The sequence below is a fragment of the Pleurodeles waltl genome, chromosome 3_2 (assembly GCF_031143425.1).
Source record: "Pleurodeles waltl isolate 20211129_DDA chromosome 3_2, aPleWal1.hap1.20221129, whole genome shotgun sequence".
NCBI lineage: Eukaryota > Metazoa > Chordata > Amphibia > Caudata > Salamandridae > Pleurodeles > Pleurodeles waltl.
Genome location: NC_090441.1, coordinates 128,443,205 through 128,453,401, shown reverse-complemented (window position 1 = coordinate 128,453,401; position 10,197 = coordinate 128,443,205). Strand labels below are relative to the sequence as shown.

The 10,197-nt window shown below is 44.7% G+C and overlaps 1 non-coding gene across 1 annotated transcript; it reads left to right on the top strand.

Moving 5' to 3' along the window:
* Positions 1–2,947: 2,947 nt before the first annotated feature.
* LOC138286804 (U5 spliceosomal RNA) lies at positions 2,948–3,063 on the top strand. Its single transcript, XR_011202080.1, has one exon. It is a non-coding gene; the product is annotated as a U5 spliceosomal RNA (small nuclear RNA).
* The last annotated feature ends 7,134 nt before the right edge of the window (positions 3,064–10,197 follow it).

The window sequence follows — 10,197 nt, the reverse complement described above, 5'->3', positions numbered from 1 at the left end:
CACAAAACTAACTCCATATTTATACTTTGGCGTTAGACCCGTCTAGCGCCAAAGATCTTGGAGTTTGCGTCATTTTTTAGCGTGGACACCTACCTTGCGTTAATGATATGCAAGGTAGGCGTTCCCGTCTAAAAAATGACTCCGAGGCATGTGCGCCGTATTTACACTCCCGGGCAAAAATGACGCCCGGGAGTGGGCGGGTCAAAAAAAATGACGTCCAGCCGTTTTAGCGTCATTTTTTAACGCCTGGTCAGGGCAGGCGTTAAGGGACCTGTGGGCTAGGAAGGAGCCCAGAGGTGCCCTCCCATGCCCCCAGGGACACCCCCTGCCACCCTTGCCCACCCCAGGAGGACACCCAAGTATGGAGGGACCCATCCCAGGGAACTTAAGGTAAGTTCAGGTAAGTATTTTTTTTATTTTTTTTTGTGGCATAGGGGGGCCTGATTTGTGCCCCCCTACATGCCACTATGCCCAATGACCATGCCCAGGGGACAGAAGTCCCCTGGGCATGGCCATTGGGCAAGGGGGCATGACTCCTGTCTTTGCTAAGACAGGAGTCATTTCAATGGGGGTCGGGAGTAAAAAAAAATGGCGCTAATCGGGTTGAGGCACAAAATTTTGCCTCAGCCTGACTTGCCCCATTTTTTGGCGCCCAAGCTCCATTTTCCCCTACGCCGGCGCTGCCTGGTGTAAGTCATTTTTTTTTTACGCACACCAGGCAGCTCCGCCGGCTAACGTCATTCCATAAATACGGCGCCCGCATGGTGCTTTGGAATGGCGTTAGCCCGCGTTAAATTTTTTGACGCACAACTGCGTTGGCGCAGTTGTGCGCCAAAAAGTATAAATACGGCCCACAGTTTAATGCCATTGCCTGGCGGTACATGAGCATGCACAGGAAGAAGTAGCTGCATGGTCGGAATCACAAATGCAAGGAGAATTATTTCCACTTCTGAAACAATATATTACACGCTTTCTTCAACGTCATTCTGCAGATAACGGAGAAACTGCCATTTCAGTACTGATTATTTTACTCTATCATTGACAGATGATTTAGTGGTTGCTGTTAAAGATTAGACTTTAAATGCTGACTCTTCTGAACTCTTAAGAGCTATTTAGTTTTATGGGCGAGCACAAAGTGCTCTGTCCATTCTGTAATCTCTCTTTGGGCTTCAAACCACGCCCATGCCAGGTCAGTCACTTACTTTGGTTCGTGGGCATGCCTTTTACAATCCGCTTGCTTTCGTTTGTGAAAGGCATGCATACATCATGCCTTTTCCGGTGTTTAGCCCACCTACACAGCACCGGTAAAGTACCAAAAACATACGAGGCTCGATGTTTTCAGCCTGGAGTCCGGACCACTTTATCTGTTTATTTTCCACGCAGCGCGATCGCGCTGCATTTTACATAGCGCGATTGCGCTGCATTTTTTTGACGTTTTTGAGAACAAGAGGGGTGTGACTTAATTGTACAAGAGTATATTATTGTGTTTTTCTGATGACAGTCGTACGTGTTCTAACGAACGCACAATATTAGGGCCACTGACCCGATACAGTCCACTTCCGCCAGCGGCTGTCAGCGCTACCTTAGCCTCTTGAGGTCGCGTGTGTAAGGGGCATATTTATACTCTGTTTGCGCCGAATGTGCGCCAAAATGTTTTGACGCACATTCGGCGCAAACCTTGCCCCATATTTAAACTCTGACGCCCGACCCCACGGACGTCAAAATTCCACCGTGTGCGTCATTTTTTGGATGCGTTGGAAACTGCCTTGCATTAATGATATGCAAGGTAGGCGTTCCCTTTCAAAAAATGACTTTAAGGCCTGTGCGCCTTATTTACACCCCAGCGTCATTTTGATGCACAGGAGGGGGTGGGCCTGGGTCAGGGCAGGCGTTAAGGGACCTTTGGGTTCTGAAGGAGTCCAGAGGTGTCCTCCCCTGCCCCCAGGGACACCCCCTGCCACTCCCACCCACCCCTGGAGGACACCCATCCCAGGTAAGTGCAGGTAAGATAAGGTGAGTATATTTTTCTTTTTTTTTTAAAGTGGCATAGGGGGGCATAATTTGGGCCCCCCTACATGCCACTGTGCCCAATGTCCATGCCCAGTGGGCATGACTCCTGTCTTTGCTAAGACAGGAGTCATTGCAATGGGGCCTGTGCGTCACAAAATGGCGCAAATCCGGTTTGAGGCATGATTTTTGCCTCAGACCTGACTTGCACCATTTTTTGATGCACAACCCCCATTTTCCCCTACGCCGGCGCTGCCTGGTGTGAGTCATTTATTTGACTCAGACCAGTCCGCAGCGCCGGCTAATGTCATTTTTTAAATAAGGCGCCCGCATGGCATGTTGGAATGGCGTTAGCCGGCGGTAAAATATTTGACGCACAATTGCGTTGGCGCAGTTGTGCGTCAAAAAGTATAAATATGTCCCTAAGGGGTGGGTGGGAGTGGCAGGAGGTGGCCATGGGGCAAGGTTTGCGCCGAATGTGCGTCAAAAGTTTTGACGCACATTCGGTGCAAACAGAGTATAAATATGCCCCTAAGTTTTTTGTCCTGGTGTGAGCTCTCTGTGACTTTTAACCATGCCCATTGCACGCTCCTCACTATCACTCATTCATGAACTTGCCTTTAAACATTCTTTATCGGACAGCCGGTTACATGGATAATTAAAGGAGCAGCAATTACTTCTTGACCAAGGAAAATGTGGGCAGCCTTTCCTGTCACGTGTCTTACGACTAAATTTACATACCCATAACTCCTCTCACTGCTGGGTTCTTTGCTTGTTTCTTTTTGTGGCAACACGTGTTTTATCATTGTAGGTATTACAACAATCATTATAACTTGGTTGTATTTCGAAGGGCTTTCTAAGATGAGCTTAGTAAACGAAGTCATCCTGACAGTCTGTGGAACGGTGTTTCCTGGCATCACAGTGGGTGGCAGAAAAGAACATACTCTGGTTTCTCTTCAAATTGAATAAATCTTTCGCTTTTTACTAAAGATTTCCATGAAGAGGAACATTTAAGAATTTCACTCCATTTTTGAAAGCCCTGCTAAGTGTAGAGTTACTCTTACTCAGTGAAAGAAAGTAAGGAATGATAATGTATTTTTTTTGTTTTGTCATTGTTTTCTGTAAGAACAGATGAGAGAAAATTTGTTAATAAATCAAACACCTAAAAAGCCAATTTGTGTTTTAATTTTTGTTCATCTCTTGCTTATTTTTTCTCATTTATTATTGAAATGTTATTCAAATATCCTTTGTGACTTAATTGTAAAGGTCTGTTGAAGTACATATTTATAAACATATATATATATGTGTGTGTGAAAAATGTACGTATATTTATTTATATCATGCCAAGGTCTAATGGCCGACTTTGAAACTGATGAATAAAGATTGAGGCCCGTATTTATACTTCGTTTGCGCCGAATTAGCGTCGTTTTTTTCGACGCAAATTCGGCGCAAAACTAACGCCATATTTATACTTTGGCGTTAGACGCGTCTAGCGCCAAAGTATGGGCAAATAGGGTCATTTTTTTGCGTGAACGCCTTCCTTGCGTTAATGAGATGCAAGGAAGGCGTTCCCGTCTAAAAAAATGACGGCGACGCAAATGCGTCGTATTTATACTCCCGGGCAAAAATCACGCCCGGGAGTTGGCGGGTCAAAATACCCCGCATTTGCGCCACTATTTAACGCCTGGGTCAGGGTAGGCGTTAAGGGGCCTGTGGGCTCAAAATGAGCCCACAGGTGCCCTCCCCTGCCCCCAGGGACCCCCCCTGCCACCCCTGCCCACCCCAGGAGGACACCCAAGGATGGAGGGACCCACCCCAGGGACATTCAGGTAAGTTCAGGTAAGTATAATTTTTTATATTTTTTTATTTTGTTTGGTGGCATAGGGGGGCCTTATTTGTGCCCCCCTACATGCCACTATGCCCAATGACCATGCCCAGGGGACATAAGTCCCCTGGGCATGGCCATTGGGCAAGGGGGCATGACTCCTGTCTTTACTAAGACAGGAGTCATTTAAATGGCGTCTGGGCATCGAAAAAAATGGCGCAAATCGGGTTGAGGCGATTTTTTTTGCCTCAACCTGACTTGCCCCATTTTAAGAGGCCCTAACGGCATTTTCCCCCTACGCCGGCGCTGCCTGGTCTACGTGGTTTTTTTCCATGCACACCAGGCAGCGCCGGTCTGCTAGCGCCGGCTAACGCCATTCCATAAATACGGCGCCCGCATGGCGCTTCAGAATGGCGTTAGACGGCGCTAAATCTTTTTACGCTAAACTGCGTTAGCGCAGTTTAGCGTCAAAAAGTATAAATATGGGCCTGAATCTAGCATAATTAACCTCCTGTGACCCTAGGAAAATCACTTAATCAACCATTGCCTAAAAACCACAAGCAATAGCAAAACCAATAGTACTTATGCAAGATCTATTGGCTTTGTCTATGTTATTTCTTAGCCATGTACAGCAGTGTGGCTGCTATGCAACATGGCTGAAAGTTACAAAAAAATGCTATGGTGCAGTCAACACTTGTTCCATCACAGCGCTTTTTTATTTTATTTTATTTTGATCCATGCTGTACAGCAGCCGCACACCTGCACAACATGGCAAAAAAGATTGACAAAGCCAAAAGGTCTTGCATAGATGAGACCTATTATCTTTATCAATGCTTTTGGAAAAAAGCGATATGATGAGGCTAGCACTGGGCGTGACTAAATTATTCATTAGGTCGATCGCACAAGTGTTTTGACCTGTTGTAATCTATCTGTGGGCTTTTAACCATGCCCACCGCACATCCATCACTATTACTCGTTTATGAGCTTGCCTCTCAGAAATCATTTGTTGTCATTGCTAAATGTTTTTTGTTTGTCCCTCCTTGGGATGTTTTTGTGACCGCCTTTGACATCGACCATGTTACGTGTATAATTGCACATTTGCCAATACGTTTGACTGCGAGCAAACATCTTTTTTTTTTCCTTTTGTGTCGCTCCTTTGTGCTCATACTCATGGGGGCTGTGGTGCTTTGAATTGGCTCGCTTATCCATCTGTTTTACTTCTCATTTTCAATGTATGACCCTGATTCATACTTTTTTTGCGCCACATGAGCGTAATTTTTTGACGCAAAAGCGGCGCAAACTTGCAAAATACAATTGTATTTTGAAAGTTTGCGCCCTTTTTGCGTAAAACAATTACGCACATGCGGCGCAAAAAAAGTATAAATCGGGGCCTATGTGTCAAGAAAAGTCCAGTTAGGAATTTACAATGCCAATAGCTCTAACTCGTTCCTCTTTGTCAATACTTGATTTGTTACAGCAGCCGATGCAGCCTTATAGGCTTCAAGTACAAGACACACTGGTTCATTCACTGTCTCGGAAAGAACAGCAATGAGCCAGCGAGCATGCTTTGACATAGGCATATAAGAGTCCTCTTCTTGGGTGCCACTAGTCCTCGCAAAAGCCCATGAGAGGCACCATTCAAAATGTGCAGAGTTAAAGGAGCTAACATTACGACTTGAGCAGGTAAACTATTGTGGTGCAGCCTTTCCTGTCACATGACCTACGACTTAGATTTATACTTTTTGACTCAAAACTGTGCAAACTTGTTTTTCGTCAAAAAGATTAGCGCTGGATAACACAATTTTTTAACACCACCTGGGCGTCATATTTATACTATGATGGTGGGTGGCGCTAATAATAGGTTAGAGTAAAAAAAAATGTAAGTTAACCATTGCACCTTGTCGTGAGGCAAAATGATGTTAACGTCGGAAAAATGACTCTAACCTGTTTTACGACACGTAAACATGTTGCAAAATGGAAATGCAAAATGTTTTACAGCGTTAGCGTCAACTTTAGATGCTAATGCACAAAACAGGGCAAAGGAGAGGCAAAATGGAGCCAGAAAGCCAGGAGAGACCCCAGGGTGACCCCAATCAACCATGAACCAGCCAGAAGGACAAACAACCCAGGGGAGGAAGAAGAAAGAGAAAAAGTGTTGTTTCAGTGCGGAGGAGCATGGAATACTGGTGAGAGAGGTGAGAAAGCATCAACATCAACTCTTTGTCACCTCAAAATTGCCAATTGGAAGGAGAGAGGCAATCTGGAAGCAGATAGTAGACAAGATCAACAGTGTGGCAGAGGTGAGGAGAACCGTAACTGAGTGCAAGAAATGCTCGCAGGACTGCAAGCGAAGGACAAAAGGCAGCACTGCAAACTGTAGGTGGTAGTCCAGCACCACAAGAGGACCTGGACGAGATGGAGGAGATGGTTACAGTAGTCACCCCGGAGGAACTGGTCACTGGAATCGCAGGACAGCGCAGACTACCAGGAAACACCACAAATGCAGGGTAAGTCGCATGGGGGGAAATTAATGCTAAATTTTAAGTGCAAGAAGGGGGAGCTACATAGAACAAACTCAATGCATGTCAAAGGAGCGCAGAGGGACACATTGCACATGAAGCAAGTAGCACCATGCTGACGTAAACTATACATGTACCTATGGCTTGGTAGTGCCATGCACCAAAACACATACACATCCTGGACATATGTCAATCACCAGGGCTAAATACCTACATGTACATATTCAGCACACAGGATGGATGGCATGTCTAATGACTGTGCCTCTGGTTGTTTCATCACAACATCTCTTGCATATAGTCAAATTAACCCTACTAACATGACCAAGACATCAGAGACCATTCCTGGGGTTACGTCATGGTGGTGTCCCCTGCAGTAACACCTTGCAACTGCCTTGCCTCATTGCCCAAACACATGTGTGCTGCATCTTACAACGCACAATATCATTGCAACCATCCCAACAGCACCCAGACATGTGCCGGAACCACTGTTAGCACGCCTGACCTTAATAAGTAAACTTACAAGGGGACGCAAATAGGTCGATGAACCTTTTGACTCGCAATTAAGAAGTTCTTACCATAGCTCCAGTACATAATCAATAATCAATACACGATAATCAACAATCATTAGTAATCAATTAAATCAATAATCAACGGAGTCAGTAATTGTCACGCACCATGACCTTTCAGTCATGAATAACTACACCTTTAGTAAAAGTTTAGAATGTTTATTTCCCTATATTAACAATGCTAAGGTCATGTAGATGAATCTCAAAATCAAAATGAAACAAATACAGAAACAACACTGGTTGTCTAAAGCAGCGGAAGAAATGCAATCTAATCAAAGCTTGAACTACAACACATTCTAAAGTTACGGTGCAAATCAATAGCAAAGTCAGCTGCGTCAACGTAATGAAGTATATAAAATTCAGCAGAGAAATTCATCAAGCGTTAGTCCCTGTTATCATAATTCAATTAGTGAGAATCCTTAACTAACATCAGATTAGCATCAGCATGTTGAGCTTCATGCAAAACAATTTAGTAACATAAATTTGGAAAATCATCTAACTATGGTTCTATCAAAATAGCACAGTGGTACCTAGAAAGAAAAAGCAAATATGCATAATAATCACATTTAGATGTATACCTATCCTCGGTATGGGCCAGCAAAGCAGAATCAGTCTTCATCCTCAGGACATCAGTCGATCAGCAAGGCATCAGGCTCTCAGTCAGAAAAATATAAGCCCAATGAGCCAGAATGTTGGAATGACCCAAATGGCAGAATAATCTGTCTTCTCCCAGAATGTCGGAATGAATGTCTCTCCCAGAATGAGCAATGTCATATTAGAGTCACCTAAACTATCCCCTAATTCCCTATTGGTCAGTTAATGGAATGTTCACACTTTGTCCAATAAAACTACTATACCAAATCTATGAATTCCAATATTTCTCTGTTCTCATGTTGTTGATTGGTTCGTCTTGCGATGTCCTCATAATCCAGTTTGTCAGGTGAGAATATTGTTGCAGCTTCTACTCTAGTCAGTATCTTCAATGTTCTTGTCCTAGGAAAGTCAGTCTCACACACATTACACATAAAATGTTGCATTAGCAAGAACATCATCTCCTAGCAGTCGGTTCTCATGAAATGCTCCTTTTATGAGCTCATTTGAACAATACAATAGACATTTCACTGTTTAATTCTCTTGGTCAGCATTTTTACTAAACGCTAATACAGCTTTTACATGAGGCCTGTCAAAATAGGCCAAGACACTTGCTAAGTTAAGGCCTACGATTAATAAAGCTAGAACATACTTCATAACTCTCAATATGGCACATTACTGCATTAGTCTAACATATATTCAATATTTCATAAGTATTAATCATTTTTTAGTACATTGCGTTAACATTGGTGGCCATTCTTCGTGATCACATTTTCAAATGCGTGCATTATTTTTTTTAACGTTATTTCATTTTCTACATAAACTTATTATTCAAAATACATAAACACTCATAAAAATGTTTTATTAGAACACCTGCACTAGCACCACAGCCACCCTGCACATTAACAACACATCCACATAAGGCAGCCACCACTCCATCATGCAGTGAGGATGCACCCTGGGTGCAGGGAAAATTAATCAGAGCAGGCGATGGGGAATAGCAGGGTGGTCCTGTATCACAGGAAACATGTCACTACCCAGAGCAACTAAACTGGTGTAGTGTGGAACCTCACATCTTGAGGCTGATCAGAAATGTGCCACTACAGAAAATATGTACCACAGATAGCAAGCTGTAGGTCACAACAGACACAGGCTGAGCCACACCTACTCCAACACAACCATGTGAGTCACATAGGAATGGGGAAATAAACACACACATACAACATCTGGTGTATGACTGTGAACATAATGGGTATAATACCACATTGACGGGTGGGGGATGGTGTATGGGCAAGTCTGGTGTTGGTAAGACTGCCAGTGCAGTGTACCCTTTGAAGTTAGCGGTACGAGTCACATGTTGGAATGGCGGGTGGAAATCTGTCTGCTCATTGTAGCTCTGTGGGGCACTTAGCACAACATTGTTGATGGATCAAATAGAGTCAGTGCCAGTCTTGAGGTGCATTGAGTGTGGCAGGATACGCTGCTCTTAGCCCTGCAAATCAGGCAGTGGAAAGGGCAAAAGGCAGGGCATGGGACCCCTTGCACTGCCCATGCCAGGTGCATGGGCTGTGCAGGGGCACACAGGGGCACACCACAACACATCACCACCAACCTTTGCATGGGTGTTTCACCAACATGCAAAGACTGGTGGAAAAGTGGGAACATACCTGGAGGGTAGCGTTGCCAGTCTGTAAGCTGTTGGAAACCTGCCAGTGCCAGGCCACTGGCCCATTCCTCATTCACATGTGCCACTACCACCTGCGCTGTTGGGGGTGGTCATATAGACAATGGCAGTCAAGTGGTCATAGGATTGCCGCACTTGTAATGAGGGACCAGTATGACTGCCTGCAGAATCACCATCAAACTAGCTCGAGGCCCGGACATAAGTTCAACTGCAGTTAACTGGCTATGTCCATAAACTCATTTACCATCAGGCACTGTCACATAAAAAATGATGTACACTGCAAAAAATTATACCCCTGCTGGCCATCCTTGGGTCTACTCCTGCCTGTGTCAAATTAGCTGCACTGCCACCATGGTGCATCTCTTGCATCATAGTGCAAGGATGGCTGCATTGAGTGGGAGATCATAGTTGTGTAGGAAGGCACACCTACCTGCACAGACAGAAGATGAAATTGAACTCTGCTAGGTCCATGTGTGCTGTGCAATGTAGCACACATACATCAACATGAGGAGCTATCAAAGGTTACAAGAGCATAGTGTCCTGGCAATGCCATCCTTGGGGTGGTGCAAGGTTTCAGTACCGCACGGGTGTATGTGAAACATGTAAGACTGGGACAGGGGCATATTGCCATGTGTGGTGCTGTGGCTTGACCACTGCAACACCCATTGCAAGGCCCTACCATGTAAATAGATGCATAGGGAGGGTTGGCAATAACAAGATGGTGTCAAGCCACAAAAAGGATATACATCACATCTAGTAGATTTGACGCAGCCAATTGTGCCACCTGAGCTTCCCCTCACGTGACACTCAGGTGGGGCAAAGGGCTGATATACTGCAACCAGTATGTACAGGAACAATGGCCCATGTTTATACTTTTTGACGCAAAACTGTGCGAATGCAGTTTTGCATCAAAAACTTTAACACAGGCTAACGCCATTTGTTTGCGCCCCTGGGCGTCAAATTTATACTTTGACGCACGGCGGTGGAAAGCACGGGTTAGAGTAA